Consider the following 22,176-nt stretch of genomic DNA (forward strand, 5'->3'; position numbering starts at 1 on the left):
ATGACTTTCCAGTCAGACCTAAATCCAGATTTTGCATGCAAATGTTTTGGCTTCTGGGTTTTTTTCTTCAAAAAGAAAAACACTGACTGGGCCACCATCACCTCTCAGCTTGAACACTCTGAACTCTTCTTTCACCTCCTAGATACTACATGTTCCTCCATTTAACTTTAGAGACACAGCTCTGCAGTGAAACATGGAATTCACAAGTGGAGAGACCCAGGGTCCAGCCTGTTCCCAGGGCACCCATCCCAGTCCCCAAAAGCAGGCTTGGATCCCTCAGTCCCACCAGGGGAAAAGGCAAGGACACAGCTTGGGAAAGCACCACCTGCCCTTCCCAGCCACAAAGAGCCAGGCCCTGAGCTCTCTGATTTAATCCAGCCCCTTTGGGCTCCTTGGTTCCACAGCAGTTCACAGAGAGCTGAGGCAGCCCACAGGATGGGGAATGCCAGCCTGGGAACACCACAGAACCCTCCAGGCCAGCAGCAGTGAGTGACATGAGCCCACGGAGACTGCCTGGTGCTGACACACGGAATCCTCCCCACTGCTCCCATCAGCTGGAGATAAGGTGCTCTTATCTCCCAGAGCGCTCCCTGACCTGCCAGGAGAGCAGCAGGGCCTGCCTGAGTACTGGCGTGTGCTTGTGCTGAAAGCTTTACAGAGGGTGAGTACAATAAACACAGCTTAACAGCGTTTGGTAACAGAAAAAAAACTATTTTCAAGGCCTCTGCCTTTAAGAGGACAGTGTTCACTTTGCCCATTTTAGACAACCTTTAACTTCCACGTGATTGTGTCCTGGGAAAGGCCACTCTGCCCAGTCCATGGAGTGTGGCACGGGCACAGAGCCTCCTCTGCCTCCGTGCCTGTCCCACAGCCAGGAGCAGAGCAGCTCACCATTCTCTTGCTACATTGTCAGCATCTTCAGTGACAAGTGGTATCAAGGTCATCACCAGAAACTATATTTCAGCTGCATGACTATGAAGTTTTTGCCTTCAATATTACAAGATTTTTTCCTGCAGCTTGTATTTATACTGGCTACAAGGACACACATCACATAATTTCCTACAAACACCCCAGTCGAGCACCTGGGGAGGTGTACACTGGGTTAGTCACCAGCTGCCCATAAAAGGTAAAACAGACTGGTTCAGTGAGTTTCCAAGGCAAATGCAGGAGTGTGTGTCATGGGCAGAACGGCCATTCATGACTTCCAGAACCATAATTCTGTGCTCAAACCACACAAAGCATCACAACCACTGTCTGTCTATACAAGTGCTGAGCTGTAGTAAAACTGTGGAAGTTGCAATTAGAAACAGGTTTGTTCAGTGGTGAAGGTGAGCCCAGCTTCTAAAATGAGGTTCCGTGTACTTAGTGTTCTCATTGCTGAAGATCACCACGAACAACCTCCTTTGCAACAAGAACCTCTAAGAAAAGCAAGTCAGAATGACAAACACTAAAGCAGAAGTTAGGCTATTAAACTCATTTTCCTTAAGGACCCATCTAAGCTTTCATTTAGGACAAAGCAAATGTCCTACAAGGCCCAGATTTCCACTTTCGTAATTTCATTTTTGAAATCTTCCTGCAAGTCCTTCCTCTGCTCCTCCAGCCACAGTTCCTTTTTTTCTTGCTTTAAATTCAGACTGAATACATTTGATTTCTCCCACCTGCCCCAGCTGTTGGCTGCTGCAGCCACACGGGTTGGTCTGTTCTGCCAGGTTGGTTGTTATTATACATTTTTCACAGCCTTGAGGTCAAATATATTTTGCATCACATAAAGGAAGAAAAGATGCTAAAATACATCCATTAATTAATCCTTTACACTTCTAGAAAGCTGCAGGTGTTCAGGAAGGGGACTTGTTGGTAACCACCCCCATTTTACAGCCAAGAGAGCAGAGGCAGAGCAGGAGAAAAGACCACACGGGCATTTCTGCCTCCTACCCCCATTCAAACAAAAATACTCATTTTACTCTGAGTAAACAACAGCTCATTCAATATGTAAAAACCTCTTTCAAGCCATTGCAAGAGCCCCTCAGACCAACAGGTAGGTGTGAATAAAGCCCAAAAATACATTGCATGAGAAGCATCAGAATCTCTATTTTCTCCAGTACAGCCTCGATAACTGCAAGAAATAAGAAAAAGCCAGTGTAGGCTCAATATTTTCAATGTATAAATCAGTGTTATAGACTGACATAAAATTTCTCAGGCAGGATCACAGAGGGCAAGTGTTACAAAAAAACCTGTTTCCCAATATGGGCTTGGGGTTCAAGTTATTAATCTTCCTCTGGTTTTCTCCCAACAAAATGAACAGTGAAGAATTTGAAAAGGTATATAAAAACATTCCAATTAGGCATCCATCCTCTCTCACAAAATACCTATTTGTCAAAAAACAGAATTCCAGAGGAAGGAGGGGAAAATTAAACAAGCAGAAACATTTTATACATCACAGGTGTTAAGAAAGCAAAAGTTTGGTTCTGCTCTGACAACTCCTTTGGGGTGACAGCAGTCCTCACATTCCATCTACAATCTCACTTCCCACAGAAGATGCTCTTTTTCCATCATAATAAAAGTTTCTCACAGCTCCCATTTTTTTAGGTCTCTAAGACTCAGAGCCAGAGGAAACAGGCAGCAACAGTCTTATCTAAAAGCAGTTCCTTCTTTTTTTCTGTTGTTGCTTAACAGAACATGACTGTCACAAAGAATGTCTACAGGAAAAAAATAACAGTGGAAAGAGTTTGACTCAATGTCAAGAGATGTCTCAAATGTGAAAGCTGTAGAAATGCTGCAGAAGTTAAACGGTTGCTTACAGTGATTCACCAAAAAAATGAACTTTTAAAGGAGATACAGAACTGACAGCAAGACAGCCTCAATGTGTCAGGAACTTGCATCACTGGACTTCTAATTGCTACAATATTTCCTATCAAACTACTTCTCCTGCAATAATGCCATAGGCAATCACCATGGGCAGAGCTATTCCATGTGTGCGAACAGGCAGACAAACAGATGGGCTCAGAAATTCACCGTTATTCGAACCAAGCATAAATCACACTTTGGAGAGAAAAGATGGTATTTGATAGTTCAGCTGCACCATGTGCTCTCCCCACGCCGTGTGTAATCCTCCTCCGGCAGCGGGGTTACCGCGGGCTCCCACCTTCGGAGAGAGCGCGGCAGAGGGAGCGGGGAACGGCCGGGACGGCTCTCAGGAGACCCCAGCGTGCAGCACCGGCCAGGGTCCGGGGCTCCCTGCGCCAGCCCCGGGCACCGCCGAGGGCACAGCCGAGCACATCCCGGGCTCGGGGGCAGCGGCGCTCGGAGGGGCGCGGGGCAGGAACGGGGAGCGTGGGCTCGGAGCAGAGCTGCTGCTGAAATGGAAACCCCCCAAACCTCCACAAGCCTCCGAGCGACGCCGGAGCGCGCAAACGCTCGTGTTGGTGCCACGGTCTCAACTTTGCTCGAGTCGCAAGGCCGCCGCTCGGCCCGTCCGGCGGCGCCGGGCTGACCCGCCCGGTGCCGCTCCCGGCCGCTTCCCGCTCCCGGCCGGGCACGTGCGGGCCCCGCGGCCCGGACCCCCCGCTCCCGCGCGGCCCCGCCGCTCGATCCCCCCCGCCGCCCCTCGCTCGGTGCCGCGGCCCAGCCGGGGCTGCCCGGAGGCGCCGCGCGGGGCCGGGGCCCGCGGCGGGCGGGCACACACCCCCGGCGCGGGGCGGCGCGGCCCGGCGGAGCGCAGGGCCCCGAGTCTCACCTGCGGCGCGGCGGAGGCGCGGCGGTGCCGGCGCGGGGGCGCGGGAGCCCCGCAGGACCGAGCGAGCGGCGCCGCGTCCCGCACGGAACTTCGCCGCGCGCGCGCCCGCCCCGCGCTCCCGCGCACGCGCCGCCGCTCGGGCGCGCGCGCCGCCGCTGCCACGCAGGCCGGGCGGGGGCCGCGCGCGGGGGGCGGCGCGTGCGCGCTCGGCGCCACCTGCGGCCCCGCACCTGGAGCGGCCCCGGCCCCGGCCCCACGGCCCCACGGCCCCACGGCCCCACGGCCCCACGGCGCTGCCCCGCGGGACCCAAGGGCCGCCCGCCGCTCCCCCCCCCCGGCTCCCCGGGCCCGGCATCCCCTCCCGCCGCGGCTGCGGGAGGGCGGCAGGGGCCGCTCGGCTCGGAGCGGGACCCATCGCAGGTCCGGCCCAGGCGTTTCGGAGCCCCGGGCCTCAAGTGCGGCGCAGCCGAGTTCCTGCACGAGCCGGCCTGAACGGGTTTGGCTCCAGAATCTATCCAGCTTTTGGGATAGAAAATCCTCAGTCTGCAAATTAAGGCATGAGTACTCGGCATAGACTGAATTTGAACCTCAAATTCAACAGGTTTTTTTCACAAGTGAGCACGAACGTGGCAATAAACACAAACCAAACGAGCGAGGCTCAGCAGTGGTCCCTGCGCAGCGGCGGGGCTCGGGACCAGGGCAATTGCTCCTATTTTGTCAAGTGCTGTCACCTTTGTCAAACTTCCGTGGAGATGTTTGCTGGTACGGCTGGAAGCTCCCAGCGCTGGCACGGCTCAGTGCTAACAGCAGCCCTAGAGCAGCTCACAAATGAAACATGGTGTGCCAGCAAAAGCGCCTTTGCCACTCTAACCATTTCCATGCAGCCCTTTGCTAGTAAAAATACTACTTTAAAGTGCTTTTTCTTCTTTCCGATCACTCCTGTAGGGCAGACGAGTTGAAGCGCCCTAGCAGCGAGCAGGGAGCCAGTCCCGCAGGACAGGACGGGGAAGGTCAGCCCAGTCCCCCGGACTGAGGCCGGGCCCCGCGGTGGGTGAGCCCCGTGCTTCGGGACAGGACCGAGCTCTCCCCGCGCTGCCCGTGCCCCGGCCCCGCCGTTTCCCAGTGCCCCAGGTGTGCTGCAGCTGTCTGCAGCAGGCAGTGGCACACGGAGCCGCCCTGCCCCGCAGCGCCGGGGATTTGCTGAGCGCGTTCCCGGGAGCAGCGGGAAAGGCCCCACTCTGCATCTCTGCCCGTGTTCCAAGGAAGTGCCTGCAGCCCTCGTGGCGTGTTGCTGCTCTGTCCCCTCTCTCTCGACTGATTGCATCACCCCCACCTACACCAGAGCTGTGGGGAACCTGCTGCCCAAGACATTTCAGTTCAAATAAGTCACTTTTTCCAGTAGGCTCCACTTACAGACTTCAAAATAATTGTGTGTTTTACAGAACCTGAAACATGATGGTAGATCTTTGCTCAAATGGCTTTTATCCATAGAAACTCATATTTTAGGAAAACCTTCTTGCTAAAGCAGTGCCACCTCCAGCATCCAGAGAGACCCAAAACTGCCGTGGTTGTTTGGGAAGATTTTAACTGTTTCTTCTGGAAACATCACTCAGTTTTGGTTTTGTTATAAAGCTGCTTACACCTAGCTATAGAAATTCACTATCAGTTTGGGTGAATATAAACAAGAGCCAGGGCTTGAGTTTCTGATACATTTAAGAGACAGAGAAAGTCGATTCTCTCTCCTGGAGCATTTCTGATGGCACAGAGTTTCTCTCCGGGGTGCAGATGCCTGCACAGCTCTGCAATGCTTCTCACTAGAGACAGAGCAATAGACACAACAGATGGAAACTAAGAGGCCACCTGGTTTTAAAGCAAATCATATCATCAATCTATCAGTACAAAATCTGAAACATGGGAAAGTGCTTAGAGAAACAAAATTAATTCAATTTTTTTTCTCCAAACTCAATTTTCCCAAAGTCTGTTGATATACCATTTGCAAAAATGCATTTCTTTCTCTTAAAATGAGAATGTCAGTGGATTGAGGTGGAAGAACTTAAGTGCTTTACATCAAAACAACAAAGAAATATCTATTGTTAGGCTGCCATAAGTTACCGTCTTTCTATTCAGTAAAGCTGGTTTTTAAAATCTGCTACATTCTTGTGCACAGCTCCAAGATCCAGGTTTTTCATGGCTAAATTAGACAGACCAGACAGAATTAATTTAAATTATCAACAGCAATTCAGTTAAGAAAGAAAATTAAATTTCCTCAATTAAGTCTTGACAGAAATAGACTTTTGTTCATATCTGTGCTACAGTTCTGTGTGAAATTCTCTTTCAAACACCCCCTGAAGTGAGAACTTTCAGATGTTTACGTTACTACTTATGTGTTTCAGGGTCTGTAGGATCAGCCACAGATCAAGTCTCCTGAAGTGTAAAAAATGTATTTTATACACACGCATCTAAATGAGGGTTGCATCATTCACAGATCCCAGCTAATAATTTCATTTAATCAGTTAATTATCTTATACAGTTCAAGGATGGGTTGATGTACATCTTAATCTGCACTTCTTAAAATCACACTGATTCAACTGTCCAGAGGAATTCTTAGTAGTTACTGTGAGTCTGTAAGGAATGGAGAATTACCTAAATAAAAGTATTTAAATAACTTATTTTTTAACCTAAAACACAAAGAAATAATTTTTTATGCCTCTAATGCATTTATAGCCAATACTCACAGGATTGTAGAGCACCCTCGGCCTCCTCACTATTTACAGCCCAATGTTGTAGCACGGACCCACTGGGAGTGAGGCCACTTCATGATAATTGATCCAACAGAGCCAAGCACAGCAAGGGAGCACTGTAATATCAGGGGCTGAGAACATTAAACCAGGAACATTCCTGTGTTACTTGTGGGTATGGAGATTCACAAATCCGTTTTGGGAAAACTACAACGATCTTGACCCAAATCTTTAAGGATTTTAAATCAACATATAGTCAATTCGATTGATTTAGTTTATCCTGAGAGCTAAATGCAACTGTCACTGTATCCTTCATTCTCAGTCCATTATCGATAAATTCCTGGCCTTACTGACTTAATATATGCCTATTGACTTATTTATTTTCCATTCCTAATAGCACACAGAGAGCAGACTGCTGGAAGTTCTTTTTCAGGGGAGGAAAAGCAACACAAAAAACAAACAAACAAGCAAAAATAAAGACAATCCCAAAATAACCTTCTTCTTCAAATGTAAATTGTAGAGTTTAAGGAGAGCCAGCCTTCCAGCAGTAGCTGGAGAAGCCAGGCTGTGGATTGCCCCTTGCACAGGCAGGGCCGCAGCTCCCTCCACGCAGGCTGAGCTGCACAGAGCGGCTGCAGCCTGCACGCTCCGGCTCAGATTTCCATAAGGTTGGGTCCCAGAGGAAGCATTAATGCTGAAGGAATGCATACCAGCGTGGAACGAGGCGAAAAGGCAGCACAAAATCTCTCCAACAGATTGCTCACAGAAACACCTCTTTTGTACCATATTTAAGATCTGTAGATTGATCTCATGAGCATTTGTGCAGCAGTTTAGTCTCAAACTGATAAGCGTGCTCCGAAAGGAGAGAAACAGAATCAAGGCAGATTAAAAAGCGTCGGTGTTGGGGCAGATAAGGAACCGAGAGCCACCACGTGACTCAGAACGCTCCAGCCCGGCCGCCTGCAGATCTCATCAGGGAACCAGATGTGACCAGTGGCAGAATATCCTTCTCAGCGTGAGATCTGGAGGATGTGACTGCCATCCAGGAAAGGGGAGATGGGAAAGTATGATGGGGAAAATGGCCTTTTTTATAGAGTTTAATTGCTTAGAAGAAAGACACGTTTTCCTTTAAAGAAGAAGGGATGCTCAAAAACAGGCTCAGGAAGGTGTCTGGAGGAAGGAGCAGAAGGATTTTTCACATGGACAGAAAACTGAAAATCGCTTCCTCTTTTCTGGTGGTTGTGTGTTTGAAATGATGAAGTGGCAGCAAACAGTTCTCATTAATTTCTCTGGTCAGTTGAAACCAGGGTGGGGCAGTGCAGAAAAAGTGGAAGAGGCCTGTTGTCCTCTTCTCATAGAGCAGGAAATTGCGCATTTTCATTCATGAATTTGTTCATTGTCCCGCATGGAGAGGACAGCTGGCAGAGATGCTCCATCCCAGTGGAGGGAACACCTCAGCCTTTGCACACTCTCGCTGGTACCTACACCACCCCAACTGCAGACTGTTACAGCATGAGCTCCACTCTGCCTCACAGGGGCTGTGGGGCAGCTGCTACTGTTGCTTTTGTGGAAGGACAAGTGGAAGATGGAGTTTTTCAAGCACCCAGTCTTGTGGTTGCAGCTCATTTTGGGGCGAGGAGGAGGAGGAGGAGGAGGAAGTTTGCTGCATGGAATTGGAGCTGAGACACAGAGTAAGCTATGTGTCCTGCACACACAGGTAGCACTCACTGTGCTCCTGAGAGAGAAAGGGTTGTGGATGCCTTGTCTCAGCCCCAGCAAAAGGTTTGGAGATGAAGCCTGTTCCCTCAATCTGTATGCCAGCAGAGCAGAGAAGCAGTGCAGGGAGCAGCGTGCTGGGGTGAGGCCCCCAGCAGCCTGGGCTGCCAAGCAGATGGGCTGCCGTGTTCTCAATCAAGTGCAGTTTTTAAGGTCATGCCTAGATAATGAGCATCACAGCACCCAAGCCTACAGATCATGAATATATGGATGAATATTGACGCGCACGCTCTCCTTTCTGCAGCTCTGTCCCTGGAGCTGTCCCTCTGCTCCAGCTGTGCGAGTCTGGAGCTGCCACTAAGGCCTGGTGTTAGAGCTCACCCTGCCCTTGCTGCTGGGCTCTGGAGCACCTTCATTCGGGTGCCTCCCTCTCACTTCTCTGGGCAGGGTGTGAATGTGGCTCACTGAGGCTGCAGAGCAGCAGGGTAACTGCAGAGCCTGGGCCCAGGTGTGAACTCAAACCATATGTTAAGCTGATAGTGAAGATAAACCCTTCTAAGTACTTCATTATTGTGTAAGCAAGACACAAGCTTTATTGCTCTGTCTCCCTGTTTTCTTAATGAACTGCCTTAAGTTGATCTCTGTTTATACAGTTTATATAGTTTATATAGTGTCCCTGGTCATTAGTGAGGCTCAAATGCCCCTCCTTGAGCAGGCAGAGAAGAGGAGAGAAGAAAGAAACAGAGAAAAGAGAAGGAGAAAGGCAATTGAAGCCAGATTGAGCAGCTCTGGCTTTAACAGTCCTAGGCCCTGCCCCTGTTTGTGCTGACATTCCTCCCGGTGACCCTTTCCAAGTGTTCCGGGCGAGTTTCGCAGGAATGCACAGCTCTGTCTCCGTCAGCTCGCCTCGTTATTCCACAGGAGCTGGCACAGCTCCCCAGCTTTCACAGCCAGATGTTAGCAGGGTGATCCTGCCAGACACTGCAGGCATGCACCTTCCCACTCCCAGCCCCTTGCACGGGGAATCGTTTCTGAGGAATCTATTCTGGGTAATACTTTTCTTTTGTGACTTGTTCTCTTCCTTTGCTCTGAAGATTGATTCATAGCACCAAAGCTGCATCATTTCACAGCTAAGGAAAGTGGGATGAATTTTGCTATAAACTTTAATGGCAGCAGGACAGATTGGTAACTGAAGGATTTTTGGTCCTACTCATGAGTCAGGACCCAAGCTGTGCTTGTTGTTGTGAAAAAAAAAAAACTAGGACAAAAGGAGACTCCTGCCCAGAGAAAGCTGTGGGTGGTTTTACATTTCAGACTAATCATATGGATCCACAGAGACAAAAGAATGCAAATGAAAAATGAGGCACTATTGGTAGCAGAACACACAGGGATCAGACAACATCAACAGCTCTTCTTCCATCTTTTCTTTGCCTGTCCCAGGTGATCCTGTAGCTTGTGGACAGCTCTGGGGATGCCCACACCGAGGTGCAGAGCCAGGGCCCATCCTCTGGCAGAGCAGCCACACGTCACTGCACGCTGACTGACAGCACAACAACTTTGCAATCATAACTTCGTGTTCTGTGTGCTGTGGGACAGCCCACGACCATTTCAACCTCCAACCTTCTTTCTCTTCTAATGCTGCTCATAGTTTTGAACTAAACTATAAATTCTGTGGGACTTTGTGCAAAAACTTTGTGTATTGTAGGAGCACACTGGATTCCTGACCACTGTTGTGCTTTCCAAGAGCTACTGCGCTGCAAATACTTAAAGTACGTCTCAGAACTAATGACTTGTAACTTCACTTAATTCATCAAGATGTTAAATGGAGATTGCACTTTAGCTCAAAATGAGCTGGGGTGGAGGTGGAAATAATGTCATTTAAATTTAATACCATCTTATGATGGTAACATTCAAACATTCAAACAAATTACAAATTTAACCTTTAAAATAGTATTTTGAAAGGAAGTTAAAATAATTGCAGAGTATAGCTCTTAAGGTTGAAGGGCTTTCTGTTCCTGCACTGAAAGGTGCTGCAGAAATGCAGAGCATTATGTTTATTTATTAATAATCCCACAAAGAAATTTTCATGATCGCCACTGGGGACTGTCTGACAGGTGACACAGGTGACCTTCTGCCGGGAGTGACATCTCTCCCCTACAATTTACATTCTCCAAATGATTTGCGATCAAATTACTTACAGCACAAATTAGTTTCTCTCCCCACTGTTCACTCCCACAGCACCATATTCAACTGTTTGTTCCACAGGGCCATAAAAATAATAATATGGAAAGTCGGTGCCTCTGCTTCCAACATGGAAACAGTGCATTGGCCAAGAGATCGATTCCTGCACTCATTTTCTCCAGCACTGGGATTTGCATCTGGGGGAGATGCAGGTCATTGGCTGGAAAAGAGCATCCTGGGTTCACATTTTGATTGCACAACCAGATAAACAAACCAAGTGTCCCAATTAGAGGGAAGAAAATAATCAGCATTCAGTGGTAAAGGAATGGAGCAGACTAAGGAACAGCTTTGGAACAGCCAAAGAACAAATCCCAGCCATTTACTGGGTGTTAGGGAGACTGTAACAATCAGCGGCAGGGAAATGGTTAAATAATGGTTAATATATTAAAGGTGCAAAGGGTCTCCTGACCTCTGCCACTGTCAGTTCTGTCAATGGGCCAAAAGACGCCAGCAGAATAATTATGGCCTATATTTAGATTATGGATGCATCGGACAGGGTGAAGGTTGAACATGGGGAACATGGTTGTTTGCAGTTCATTAGTGATAGGAGCAGCCAAGGGTGGGAGGAGGGCACTGAACTGGATTCATCCCACCTGGAGTACTTGTGCTGAGCTGCATAATGTCAGGGAAAGAGATCTGATTAGACGGGGAACCGAAGGCAATAAACAACTCTGTTCAGCCTGTCACACCCAGCAAGGCCAAGGAAGGAGGGAAGGAGGGAAGGAAAGAGTGGAGAAAGCAAGAGCAGGCTCTGGCTCTCAGCTATGCTGTTCCTGCAGCAAGGAATGCAGCTGAGACCCGGGGTGGGAATGCAGAGCTGGGAGCCTGTGCATGTGATTGTGAGGTGTGTTTGCACGCGCGTGTGTCACGCAGAAGAGCATCAGGAGTGCTCTGCAGCTGTACCTGTGCATCCTGTGCCCGCTCCCAGCCCGTGTCCCTGGGAGCAGGGAGGGGGCTGTGGGCTGGCATGGGCTGTTCTCCGCGGTGCACAGCACATGCACAGCAGTGAGATGTGCAAGGACTGTGATGGCCCTGCTGACAAAGGCCTGGGGGGCTGCAGCACAGCTCTCCACCTACTGATCAGTCAACACAACTATTAGTAAATGGCAAGTCAGGTAAAGAAGAGGCTGCAGGGAATGTAAAATGGAAACCAGATGCCACAGCATCACATTAATTCTTCAATGCAGACTATAAATGACTGACAGTTTCCTATCATACTGACTACACAGGGCCCCAGTCAAATGGCTGGCAAAGTTTCTTTCGAGACACTGGGGATAATGAATTCAGAAGTTTCTGAACAGCTGCCTTTCATGGATCATTTGGAATTTGCGATGCAAATATGAAAAATCCATGTTAAACGCCCTCAACTAATTGAGTGGAGAACAGCAAATACAAAAGAATAGATCGCTGACCTTGGTAAAAACAGCACAAAAGCCTTAATCTGCCCAGAGAGACCAAGAAGGGAACTGAGGAGCAGGAGTAAGCAGAAGCCTGTATACTCTCCCTCAGGTTCCTAATTCTGCTTGCCAAGAGATAAATACAGACTTTCCTTTTGGGTCTATCCAACAGCACCTACCTCCCTTCCTACAACCCACAGCAGTGGAGAAGGAGCGGCTGGGGAGTTCTGACAAACTGCCAGTGTCAAACTTGATAATTCAAGGCAGAATCTGACACTGAGGGAGAAGAGACAACTGTTAAAGGGTAGCTGTTAGCAAAGGTGGGGAGGTGGGTTTTAACAGTTGAGAAGGCACAAGATAAAAGGAGAAGAAAGGCAGGGCTGGGTGGGAGTGGGGCGGGTGAGAAGCAGGACAGCTCAGACCCCTGGGGTTACAACAGTGCTGCTCACAGGCAAGGATGACACTGAAAATGCAACACTGGCAAAACTGAAAACAAGTGACAATTGTGGCTTTCTAGGACGACATGGTAGAGCTGTTCACCTTGGAAAAACAAATTCATGTTGCCTGCCTGTACCTTGCAAATCCCTAACACTATTCACTAGCTAGGTGTATGCTCCAAAGGTATTAACTGTTGACCATCAGTTGCCTGGATGAGGGGCTGTTTCTGCTGAGCAGGCTGGACAGATAAGGCATTGCTCTCCCGAGGCTCCCTGTATGGAAAACAGCAGCAAGGTCCAGTGAGCTAGCAAGTCTCCCCAGTTGCAGTTTTCCAAAATTGGAACGTCATGTCTGCTGGGCTGCACATACCAGCTCTGGTCCTGTCAGCTGTTTCTCACTTTATCATCGTGCTTCTTCCAGGGAGACCAGATAACTGCTCTTGTGCTGCTGCAGGCACCGCCACACCTTTCCCAGGTTGTGTCTGTGAGGAGCAGCAGAACAGAAACACTGGAGACAGAAGAGGCCAATCTATTATTTATACTCAGCTACTCCCCTTGGGCCTGAACAAGCAAAAAGCTCTCTTTAAAGGCTTACAGTTCTTGGTCAGGTTCCAAGAGAGACAAAGGGATGTTGTAAAAAGAGTTTCATATGAGCTTGGTAAAACACTCTCCTAGGGAAGAGGCAGCAGGTTTCCTTTGTGTGGGAAGGCAGGAGGTAGACGATTTTGTTTAAATTTACATTCACAATGAAAGATTTTCCTGTGTGTTTCAATGGCTCTCATTCAAATTTACATTTCTTTGAGCGGTTTTCTGCATTTGTAGGGTTTCTGTGCCATTTCTAAAGCAGCAGCCCTATTTCATGCCCTCTTAAGTCTGTACCACTCAGGAAGTTGAAAGTGCTGACTCAGCTCTCTGGAGAGCCTGTGAAGCATCGCTGTCCTCACTGTTTGCAGTTCTCAGATGTGAATAACCACAGAACAAAAATGTTTTGGTGTCCCTGGCCTAAATGCTGGGCAGATATGGGGCTTTCTTTTAAACCGGAAGGAAACGGGGAGGTACCACAGGGGTGCCACTGCTGCTGAAAGAAGAGCAAAGACAACTGAAGCAATAGAGTATTGAGAATAAAGCAGCGTTGCAGTCAGGTGTTGTGCTAGAGGCCTGGGAAAATACTTGGAACGTGCTTTTGCTCCACTAGTTTCAGCCAAGATTTAAATGCCCAGAAAGGATCTGGAAGGTTGCCAAGACAACAGCGTTTTTGAAAACCGCAATGTTCAGGTTTGGGTGGAGATGAGGAACATGTTCAAGTCATTCCACACTATCTGGAGTCACAAGGCAGCAAGAGAGCACATGCGGTCAGTAATGCCCAGCAGGAACCGACGCAGCCGGCACAAAGTTCTATTATTCCTTTTACTCTGCACAAACCACATGTTTTTCATTAAGTCCAAATTGTAAAAGAAAATATATACATATTAAACCAAATACCAGAGTTGTGTGAACGTGTGTTTGGCAGTTTGTGTTCAGGTTACAAATGCTCACAGTGTATTTCACAAAAATGCTGTTTTACAAGGTTGCGATCCGCAGTCAATAATGCGAGACGTGCCATACTCTCAACCATCATTTTGGCCCACACTTCCTCAAAAAGCAAATAAACAAAGTAAACTAAATCATCCTGCACTTCAACAGCTTGCTTGGTTGGGTAGATTAGTGCCTGGGAACAAAAGAGTTCATGGATCAGAGACCTCTTCGGTTTCCTGAATGTTTTAAGCCTGGCTTCCTAAGGACGCAAGACTCCTGCATTCACACCATCCATCTGTCTTCTCCCCCCAGCTCCCTCCCCCCCCATCTTTTTAGCTCACTGGCCAATTTTAAACAATTTTATGTAATTTGGCAGGCAGCTGAAAGAGGCTCTAACACGGAATTCAGTTTGCCAAAGTTTGTAGAAGATCAGTGGGCTAGAAAGTGATGAGATAGATGAGTGTCCGTGCTGAGCCCCGCGGCCGGGAGGGCACGGCCGGGAGGGCACGGCCGGGAGGGCACGGCCCGGCCCCAGGGCACAGGGGACCCGTGGTGCCCAGCAGGGCGGTGTCACACGCACACAGCAGGGCACTTGTCACCGGAACGGCAGCTCCCGCCGCTGCCTTTGGATGTGGATGCTGCCGGCCCTTCCTCCCAGCATGCTGCTCCCTGGCATTGTGCACGGCCTGGATTTCACTGTTGAGAAATCGCTGAGAACAAGCAGTAACTGTTGAGCAGCAATATAAGCGAAGGTGGTGTTTATGCCATAAAAGCATGCTGTGCTGGTGAGACATGTATAGAAGGAAGCAGGATCTGGGAAGTGATTGTTTTATGAGGGACTGGCTTTAAAATGACTCATTCAGCACAGAGCAGCAATTGTGACTTTATTAAAAATCACCATGTTCTGGAGTTAACTCCTTGGCTTGGTTACATGTGCTGCCAACTTCAGCTTCATCAGAAAATAGGTCTTGCTGAATTCCCATGGAAAAGTCCTGGAGTGGCTCCCAAGTCTGTCTCCCTCTGCGGAGATGGTGCTGGCACCCCTACTGCAGGGCAGCAGGGCCGGAGCCTGATCCTGCCCTGGTGCAATCACATCTCCTGTTGCTTTTAAAACAGCCTCCTGCTGTTATTTTCGTTCCTCTGCATTCTTTAGGTACATTTGATGCAGTACGCAGACACTTCAAAGTGCTGGTATTAAATAAAGACATTTAAAAAAACACTTACTTGAGATAAAAATCAGACTTCTCAGAGTTTCAGGATTTCAAGCTGCAGCCCCTTCCCCGCCACTGCCAGTGGCTGCAGCGCACACCAGGGCAGGATGCTCAGAGAACACAGAACCCAGGGAAAGCAAGTGTGGGAGAAAGGGGACTTCTTGTAGTTAAGTTTCCACAGCCTTTAAGAGAAACCAACAAATTCCAATATAAAAGAGACTACTTCACAGTTTAAGTGTATGGACTTTACACGGCCGATTTAGAACTCTGCGTTAAACTGTTTCTTCTCTCCCTTCCCCCCAAAACAGGTTTTGGGGATGGAAATCCTGATCTAAACTAAATCCCAGGAGCCTGACAATCTTTCTGCAGAACTTCCCTGAGACTCTGGGATGTTGCCAGCTTCAAGAGATGTAAAGGAAGATTGCCAGGTCACAGGGCATGCCACAGATGGGATTTGACTTCTGAGCAGTCTTTTAATTTAGGCCTGGAACAAGATTTATTTCTGTCTGAAATCACAAAGAAAGAAAAAGATAGAGGGCTGTGGGGATGAGGCAGGGAGATGTGAATTCAGATAAGACAAATTTCATCTGAAGTGTGTAGAATATTCCTGTGAGGCTTCTAGTTTCCATCTCTGTTTTACAGATTGAGAAACTAATGCTTCAAGTTAAAAATCCGTGCTAGCAGTGAGAATATTAACTAAAGACACATGAGTCCAGTCACCCAGCTTTATGGTCTGAGCCTCCCCCTCCTCCACACAGTCCCCGTGCAGGGAGGATGGGACAAAAAGGAAGAAATTCTGTGTTATTTCCTGCTTGTACCAAACAAGGCCTCCACAACTGGAGACGCACCATGGGTTGGCCTTGCGCACGCATTAGGCAGGAGAGGTCCAAGCAGCAGCCACAGAGAAGCTTGCCCAGCACAATTCCTCTTTGCAAATGAGGCCTCAGCTCAGTGAGAGGGATGGGTATGTCAGTCCTGCCCCCTGGAACAGTTTCACCAGCTGCCTCTGAGGCATTGCTGCTCCTACTGGGCAGCACCTCACCCAGAACAAGCTGGTCTTCCCAAGTGCTTGTCATTTTCTCTCTTTGGTCTCCTCTCCTCTCAAACCAAACCAAACCAAACCAAACCAAACCAAACCAAACCAAACCAAACCAAACCAAACCAAGAAACAAAATTGTTTCTCCATAGGCTGCAGACATATGTTCAGGCTGCAGGCTGCACAAAGCTAACGAGTTCAAATCCCAGCTCCCCACATACCTGCCCAGGAGATGCCCAGCCCTGTGAAGAGTGGAAATAAAAAGAGAAGGAGCACAAGTTGGTGCACCTCTAGGAGCTGGTGGCCACTCCTGTTCCAGTGGTGCTGGTGGCAGGACCCTGCTCCAGGATGCCACACTCACTTCACAGTAATGTCTTACCCTGAAGCACTTTAAAGTACAAGTTAAACATCAGCCTTTGTAGCACTGCAGTGCAGATGGTCATTGCTGTCCCCAAACCACAGCTGTACAAACCAGGGTGCTGGGAACAACTGGGAACTTGTCTGTGCAGACCATGAGGTTTGTCAGGGCAAAGACACAGGTGGCTGTGCCCACCCTGCTTTGATGCTCCCTTCCCTGTCAGCTGTGGCCCCTCACTTCAGCCAAGGAACTCAGTTCTCTCCTTCTGTTAGTGGCAATGACTGGTCACCATGGCAAATTTAATGTAGAGGGAGGAAATTAAAATGGCTCCTTTCCATTTTGGAATAGCAGGAGCCACGTGAGACTCAAATTAGGCCAGGGGTAGCAACATGCCACCACCTGCCCTGTGAACAGCACAGCTCACTGGTGCTTTCCACACCAGGACCCACAGAGCTCCCCACAGGAGAGACACCTGAGCCAGGACCAGCCATGGATGGAGCGAGGGATCAACACCTCATCTCCTATCTCACCTCAGATCCCTGTGAAGTCCTGTACCTCACCCTGTCCCACAGGGAAACCACCTAAGAGCAGCTTTACAGAGGAGTCCTGGCAGTGATGTGTCTTAATCATTGCAAAGCCCTGAAAGTCAGTGGGAGGAGAAACATGTTCCTACAGCTTTAGATGGTGCTTTCCAGAAGTGTCTCTCACTTTTCTGCTGCCAGCTTATATTCCTATTATTTTGCCTGTTTGGCACATCTGGAGAGGAGGGGAAGCCGCCTCCTTCGCCTGCCCTTGACCGGCCAAGCAGCTGCCAAGCTCTGCAGGCCACTGGAGCGACCAGAGGAACGAGGGGCTCACACTGCCCTTGCAGAGATCCAGCTCCACGTCCGAGCTGTTCAGCTGTCCTCCCTGCCCTCCCAAGGGTCACCTTTCCCCACTTCTCAGCCACAAGCCCAACACGTGTCATACTGCAACTTGGCAAACTTTACAGAACACTGGAGCACCTCTCCCACACCCCAGGCTGACAGGGACATTTTTCTGCTCCACAACATTCCCAGTCATGTCCCGCTGAGCTCTGCTGTTGTGATGCTCATATTCATCGGAGACCGTGAATATGCAAACCCCAGGAACAAAGACACAACACCCACACCCACATGCCAGTGCCTGGATTAAGACAGAATCCATTCTATCCTGCAGCCAAGAGTGGATGGGCGCTGAAATTCCCCGGAGTGCCGAACATGAACCACTTAACAGGAACAGAGCAGCTCCCAGTGCCCTCGAGACACAGGGCTGGGAGATCCAGTTACCCATTGGACAGATTCCCCTCTGCTGGTCTGCCCAGAGGGCAGGACACCGCTCCTGGGTTCTTGCTGGGAGCAGCTGGTACTGGTGGGAGATAGCCCTTTCCTCCACGTGCCACCAGTGCCACCTCTGCAGCTGGTGGAGCGCCTCAGGAGCACCTCAGGCTGGGGCTGTCCGGGTGCCCCCGGCTGGGGCTCTCCGGGAGCTCTGGGGCTGTCCGGGTGCCACCGGCTGGGGCTCTCCGGGAGCTCTGGGGCTGTCCGGGTGCCACCGGCTGGGGCTCTCCGTGCCCGCGGGCTGGGGAAGCCCCTGTGCCGTGCCAGCCAAGCGGTGCCTCCCCGCAGCGTTCCTGCCCGGGCAGCGTTCCCCAGCTTGGCTGCTCTGCATTTACTCACCAGGAAATGTTTGAGCTTCACGGAGCTGCAGAGCTCTTTCTGCTGCCGGTTGTTACGCAGGGCAGGGCTGCGAGGGGGTGTTCACCCAGGACCCGTGCACATTCAGCCCACTGCTGACAAGGGGCTAAAAAGTTCCCGATGCAAACAAGTGGGACTCACGGCCCAGCCCCAAAAGCCAGCACAAAGCCTGGCAGGAGCTGGACCCCGTGGGGCAGCAGGATGCAGAGCCCAGAGCTCAGAGCAGCTGCCTGTTTCCTCAGGGAGCTGAGCCGGAGCTCTGGCCAATGTGCCTGATTTCCCTCTCATTTATTTTAGATTTTCAGCAAGACATTTCCACAGCTACTCCCAATTTACACCAGTGGGAATAAACGATGGTCCAGGCCCCTCCTCCCAGAAGCCTGCCTGGGGTTCCTCAGATTTCTTCCTTACAGAAAGCATTGAGGGTCCATTTTTTCCCTGTTAAATCATCCGATTTTTTTTTTTGGCTTCCCTTTTGAGAGGAATTCTTTCTTTCTTTTGAATTAATTTTGCTCAGTTCCAGCACTGACCCATGTTTATGAAAGGGGCTTATGAGCTGTAATGTTAACTAGCCTCAGTTTGCTGATTCAGCAGCAGAGTAAATAGGTAATTACACTCTGCCATATGTGTCTCTAATTCCAAATAGGTGGTGTCCAAAAGGCACTGTGCATTACCAGTGGATGACTGGAGTTGGGACTGTAAAAATGAGTAAATTGGTCCCCAAGGCCAGAAAAAGCTCTGTCAAATCCCACTGTTTATATCATACTGAGTGGCTGACTTGTGGTTATTTTGTAATTTAATACTGCTAAATGTCAACGGGAAATCCTTTCAACTGCAGTTTGATACCTAGTGACAGAAAATCATTCAAGACTTAGACAAAGCAGCAAGCTCAGAGAGGAGCACTTTTTTCTTTTAATCTATGCATAAAGAGTGATCCTGCAGCAGCTGCCCTGCCCCAGGGGGGACAGGGCAAACACACTGCTGCCCCCAGAGATGCCCCTGTCCTCTGCTGTGTCCGTGGCAGTGAGTGCCAGGCGCTGGGCAGGGCTGCCTGTGCCTCCACCCGGAGCAGCAGTCACTGGGCTCTGTGTTCTCAGTGCCTCCCCAGTCAAGCCCAGCCAGAAAAGTTTCTTTAGTCCTTGTCTTGCAAAGCTCAGTGTATGAGCCCAACACTTCCGGCTGCACGTTAGTTTTTAAAAAAACAGAAAACCCAAATTGCTGCATTGTAAAAATACTTTCTGTAAACAAATCCAAACATTCAAGCAAGGGCTGCTCAAGCTCTGCTGGTAAAGAAGCTGCAGAGGAGATTGCAAATGACTTGCAGTGTGTCTCCTTCAAACACCGAACTGAGTCTCATAGGCTGTGTTATATAAAAGTCCGAACTCTCCCAAAGCAGCCTACTGCACTGATTCACGGTGCTGTCCTGCCCCAGAGAGCTCTCTGAAGTCAGACAGTAAACTGGAGTCACCTACTCTGGTGCTCCTGGCTGCTGGTCAAGGCCTCAGTCAGGGACAGCCACCTCCTGTTCCCTGGGATCAGGGCACACAGTGGCACACTGGCAAGGAGGAGGGGACTGGGCTCAGGCTGGCTGGGCACAGCCCAGGGGCACCTGCCACAGCTCTGCGCTTCCGCAGGACGTGGGGCCATGGGGTAGCACCGGCTGGTGGCACACACGGCCTGGGGGACTCTGACACAGCCCAGACATGCAAGTAAAGAGTTTTCTTCTTCCCAACGTGCAAGCACAGAGCTCTGCTCGGCCCAGGCTCAGGCTGTGTCCCTGCTGCTCTTTGTGCTGGGCAGCAGCACTGTGGTTCCCAGGGCTGCTGTCCAAGCAGGGTCTGTCGCACCTGATCTGCTCTGCTCAGTCTGCCTGCTACAGATCCCTCATCTCTGGGGGCTGAGCAGAGTAATTAGAGGGCTGAGAGCTGGACAAAGCCTGTCTGGTGGATGGCTAATTTACAAATGCTCAGACTGTCCACAGTCCTAAGCCAAAGAGGAAGCTTAATTAGAGGCACAGGAGAAATTCATCTGGGAGGAAATTAAGGCAGAGAGAAGCCCCACCCCATCAGAGGCAGAAGGACACCCTCAGTGCAGCCTGATCCTTCAGAGAATCCTGCTGGCATGGGGCAGGGACCAGGGCTTTGCTTGGAAGCAAAGGGCAAGTGGTGGCCCTGTGCCTAAAAGCAAAAAGGGCACTGCCGTTTCTCATAGAGTCTCACTCCCTCCTGCTTTGGGAAGCTCTGACAGGATGCACTGTTCAGCTCAAGCATCTCTCCAGGGCTGGGGGCCCGGCCTTATGTTGGCAATTCCAGCTCAGGCTAATGGGGTCTGCGGGGAAGCTGTTTCACACTCAATTCTGCTGTTCAACACTGCTGGCTGCAAAGTGGGGGGAGCTGCACAAGCTGCTCTGGCAATATGTTAGTATAGATCCCACAGGATCCTCAGTGACCCCTTAGGATCCAGTCTGCTTCTTCAGCTCTAGAAAACAAGTGAGTGAACAGCTCAAACCTTTCTGTGCCAGGCTGGGGTACAGCAGTGTCACACAGCAGGAGCTGCCTGGCTCTGTGTAACATCAGGGCAGTGGACACAATTCAGGCCAGGCTAGAGCCTGTCACAGCACCAGGAGTGCCAGCAGCTTGTGCCACAGTTCCCCAAAACTGGGGCTGTGCCACTAGTTCCCCAAAAGTCTAGAGAAGCCTTGTGACCTAGGAAATCATATTCTCCCACTTTCTCCTGTCCTAGTAATGGGATGGAGCTATTTTGTGGCTGTGATCTGCTCCAGCCATTTGCTCTGGGGCTTTAAGCAGATACTTTTTGGCCCAGCTTCTTGCATGCACCTGACAGAGACAGAAGCCAATGTTGAATGCATTCCTGCTCTCCACTTCCTGCTTTGTGAGCCGGGCTGATGCTATCCCAGCCCTGCCCAGGACAGTGTCTGCAATAGTGCATGTGATGCATGGCAAGATCTGCAGGTGAAAGAAACAGGAAAATGCAATGAAACAATCTCTGCGCTAGCCCAGCCTGCAGAAGCTTAAGGATGATTTGAGTGCTATAACATCATTTCCATATGCTAAGCACTGTCTCTCCCAGACTCCCCACTGAAAACCAGTTCTTGGTGAGGCTTGAGGCACCTCCCGGGTAGATCAGGTGCTCAGGGTGGGATTGGCTACAGCACAACCCGCCCCCAGCTTCTGCTGCTGCTGCTACATGAAGCCAGAGAGGCACAGGAGAAGCAGGGGATGTCTCTAGCCTCTAGGAATTACAATTCATGTGATCCTTCTTTCCCCATGGCCTCATTTGGCCCCAACCCCAAATTCCACAGCACCCACACTGTGCTGCATCTTCACCCTTTGCCCTGCCCGAGGCTGTTGTGCATTGCATGCCCACACTCTCTGTGAGCAGAGATAAGGCTGGGAGAGCTGAGATTGGATGTGCAGAGGATTTCCCAACTTGTTCCATATCACAGATTTCTACTTTTGGGATGAGCATGGAAGGGAAAGTCTGGTTTGCACACCAGTCTGTAAAGCAAGGCAGCTGCTCTGCACAGTGGAACAGCTTTGCCCTGATGCTCCCAAAGCCACGGTAACTCCAGAGCTGCTCACCCCTAAGGCTTCCTACAGCCAGATCCAGCCCTCTGGGGTGCTGAGGGGACCCGTGACACCGGGGTGTGGCTTCCCTCTGTTCTAAAAACTTACAAGTTAAGACAGCCAGTCCTAGTTTGTTTGATGAGGGCTCTAGAATGGTTGTATCTCCAAGTGAAGTCCGTTTTTCCTTTCATCCTTGGCCTTTCACAAGGGACTGCTGACTCATACATTTGGGGCTGCGTGGGCACACAGAGTGGCACTGGGTCCTTCACACTGAGCATGGCTACAAAAGGGAAGAGGGAACAGGGGAAGAATAACAGAGTGTGTTTGACAGAGTGTGACTGACCAAGACAGTCATTTGAGAGAAACTGGGATACCTGCCCTGACCAGGGAACAGCTCCTAGCTCCAGGGACAAGGAGAGATGAACTCCAGAGCTGCAGGGCCCATGGAAACAGGGACATTCTCTCTGCCCTGGGGTAAGTGGTGTCTCAGGG

General features: G+C 50.0%; 1 protein-coding gene across 2 annotated transcripts in view; it reads right to left on the reverse strand.

Moving 5' to 3' along the window:
• The window catches only part of NEK6 (NIMA related kinase 6), a 103,085-nt gene that overhangs the window by 40,830 nt on the left and 40,079 nt on the right, over positions 1-22,176 (reverse strand). The window contains exon 1 of one of the 2 annotated variants that reach the window (XM_058818117.1): positions 3,734-3,836. The exons of the other annotated variant lie outside the window; for it this stretch is intronic. The gene's annotated coding sequence lies outside the window, so the exon portion shown is untranslated. Of the gene's footprint in view, positions 1-3,733; positions 3,837-22,176 lie in introns of those variants that run through there. 2 annotated transcript variants of the gene reach the window in all.

Source organism: Ammospiza caudacuta, chromosome 21 (genome assembly GCF_027887145.1).
Source record: "Ammospiza caudacuta isolate bAmmCau1 chromosome 21, bAmmCau1.pri, whole genome shotgun sequence".
Lineage (NCBI taxonomy): Eukaryota > Metazoa > Chordata > Aves > Passeriformes > Passerellidae > Ammospiza > Ammospiza caudacuta.